This window comes from Rutilus rutilus, assembly GCF_951802725.1.
Source record: "Rutilus rutilus genome assembly, chromosome: 23".
In the NCBI taxonomy this organism is placed as follows: Eukaryota; Metazoa; Chordata; class Actinopteri; order Cypriniformes; family Leuciscidae; genus Rutilus; species Rutilus rutilus.
In genome coordinates, this window is record NC_140233.1 from 19,208,148 (window position 1) to 19,211,378 (window position 3,231).

General features: G+C 35.5%; 1 long non-coding RNA gene across 1 annotated transcript; it reads right to left on the bottom strand.

Moving 5' to 3' along the window:
* Positions 1-1,274: 1,274 nt before the first annotated feature.
* LOC311283264 lies at positions 1,275-2,638 on the bottom strand. Its single transcript, XR_014626040.1, has 4 exons — positions 2,543-2,638; positions 2,421-2,460; positions 2,220-2,310; positions 1,275-1,562 (listed from the first exon to the last, which is right to left on the bottom strand). It is a non-coding gene; the product is annotated as an uncharacterized lncRNA (long non-coding RNA).
* Positions 2,639-3,231: the final 593 nt, after the last annotated feature.

A 3,231-nucleotide genomic window follows, 5' to 3' on the forward strand; every position in this document is an offset into this window, starting at 1 on the left:
ATTATATCCATCTTTTAATAATTTTTTTTTTAATTAGACTGTAAAGTTGCAATGCAACGTTAACTCGTTTTAAGCTCATGGTCTGTTGTCTAGTGTATATCTTGCTTTGTTTACTTCAAAATGACCCCATTTCGCTCCCTTTTCCTCCACATGCTCTTTCTTTTCCTGCTGTCCGTTCATGCTTATATCATTTCAGCCTCGGCTCCTGAATTATTGACTAGTCTGAAGTCTCTAGAGGTGGTGGAACGTGGATAGCTTGAGTCAATGTTGGTTTGTATTGAACCGCTGAAGAGAATTCAGACCTCAACATAACAATCAGTTCAGTGGAAAGAGCCAGATAAGAACATTTCCTCCGATGTTTCTCAATGTCTGTCTTGAGAAAATGAATAGATTTTGTTTAAGTTCTTGATAATCACATCATTTTATACTGTTTTTGAGAGGTTCGGACATGTGTCTGTCAATAGAAACATAGGTGAAGAAGGACATGGGAGATGGGGGCTAGTTGTCACATGGTTAAATCTTACATACTTTGAGTCAATGGTCCAATTTATTTCGACCAAAATTGATTGATATTTTTAAAATGTATGTGATTTATTGGTTTATTGATTGATTTAATAAAAGTATTTTAATATACACTCAAAAAAATAAATTGTTGAATGAACATGATTTAATCGTAGCACCCATTATGCATCTAATCAAATCAAGTAAACTTGGAAAGCTTTGAATATTTTATTTGAACACAATATTGATTTGTAGATTAAACATGATTTTAATATGTCAATGCAACTTCTCTACAACTAATTGAATCAAAATGTTTGTATTGTGTTAGACTAATCAAATTTATTCTCATTCACTCAAAGCACTTCCATTCAACAAAATTCTGCCTTGTTACATCAACTAGTTAATGTCTTGTTCATGTATGGTTTTGGTAGTTTAATGAATATCTATCTTTTTGTTTCAATTAGATTTGTTTTAGATGACGGCACTAAAGCCCAATTTATACTTCTGTGTCGAACTCACGCCGTAGCTACGTCGTAGGCTGTGTGTAGCGCGCGTACCCTTCGGCGTACCCTGACGTGCACCTCTCCAAAAATGTAACAACGCGTCAACTCTACGCGGATGTAAGCGCTGTGATTGGTCTGCTAGGATCGCTCCCTGGGGTTTCACATGCTCCCTCTGCATGTGTAATTGCGCGTCAACGTGGACAACGACGCAGAAGTATAAATGAAAACCAACGCGTAGTCTATAGCGTAGAGACTCCGGCGTAGGTCCGACGCAGAAGTATAAATCAGCCTTAAGCATGACATTACCAAAACTTCAGTAATCTATAAAAAAAAGTACAGAAAACATGCAAACAATTAAAAATATTTATTTTATTTTATTTGAGCTCAGGTTCAAACAGTATATCAGTCCAAATAACAGAGCACAAGCCTGTGCAATGCTACTCATTTCACTGAGGACTTCCACATCTTCAATTATGACACCAATGTCTACTGGGTAATTGTCAGACAGCGCTCCCCCACAGTTTGCTCCAAGGTACTTTGTGACTCAATGTCTGAATCCTGTGGGGTGAAATACATGAAAGATCACAAACAAAAATTAGCTCAAATATTGATCACAAGAATTGCACATTATACACTCACTGGCCGCTTTATTAGGTACACATGTTAAGTAAACGTCAATCCGATACAGGAAAATGTATTCTACATTTACAAGGTTATAATTTCTCAGGTTTTAAGTTGAAACTGTCAGAAAGGTGATAATTCTACTATGTTTATTATTGAGGTCACAGTGGGTGCTGGGCTGTCATTGCAGTGCATTATATTATAAGATTGTTATAATTTATTTGGCCACCATATTTAAAATGAATGAGGTGGCTAAAACATTAGAACCATCTTAGAATATAATGCACTGCAATAAAACAAAAGCATGCATGTACAGTTTCTGATGCCATTTCTTTTTTATGTAAATTAAGCCCCAAGAGAGCTCAACCGATACGAAAAAAAAAAAAAAATTGACTTAGTGCATCAACCAATTCACATAAGAACTTTGTCATGGTGTACCCTCAGTTTCCTATAAATTAACAATTTGTCCAGCTCAGTTATTTGACAAAGTTATGTGTTCTCTTATGTCACATGTTTGTTGTAGCAAATAGGGAAAAACACGGCCCAAGTACAGATTCAATGGGCTTTTGAAGCTGTATTTTCTCATCAACTCACCATATATGCCTTCACTAGTTTTTCAGGGTCTTCTTTCAAGTAGGTGCACAGAGACTTGATGACACAGGCTCTTCGGGTATGCAGTGTCATCCTGTGGGGTGGGGACAAGATTAACTCAAACTTAAATTTAAATATACACAAACATAATGATTGCCGCTTACAAAACAATGGTATAGTTTATAATGCTTAAGTAACTTGTACCTACAACTCTCCTTTGCAACACACTGCCACATACATGTCCCTGAAAGAGAAAGAAAAGGAAAGTTCAGTAATCAAGGATAGTTAGTTGTACATTACTGTGAGTGTTAAGAAAAACTACTTACCATGTAAAAAAGGTGAGGTTCACACCAGAAGAGCAAGGGGCCAGCCGCCAGCTTTATATTGTGATGCATTTCTTTTTTGTATGAAGAAAAGGAACATTTTTACTGTGAAAAAAAAAAAAGTGTCTAAAAGTTAATCTGCAAAACTGCAACTTATTTACCCTAATGTATATGCTAAGGCCAGAAAACAGAAAAACACATAACACAAGCAGTATTCTAAGCAGTATTCTCCTCATTTCAAAGACTGACTTTAAAAACTGGGCCAAAGAAAATACCACTACTGGCTGTTGTTACTAAATATCAAGTGTTTTACTTATATTAATAACCATATTCCCTGAATAAAACCATGCAAACCTATTCCATCATGACTTTAATTATAAACTATTCCTTTTGTTAGGACATTTCAAATGTATGGTCGACTGCATCATAGATTTGACTTGACAATTTTTGCATATTGTATTCAATAAACTGGGTAGCATGTGGCATTTTGGAACTATGTTTGAAAAGACAGAAATGTCTAGTTACAGAAAGTTTAAAGTAATATTTTTTCTGATATACACATGAAGGGCCAGGCCAATATTAGTTAATTTAGATAATAACAACAACAGTCCCTCCGTTGGCACACTCTCAGCAAAATCTCAAAAGAGAAATAAATAAAGCTCTAAACGTTAACATGGAAGGAGAGATGAGAA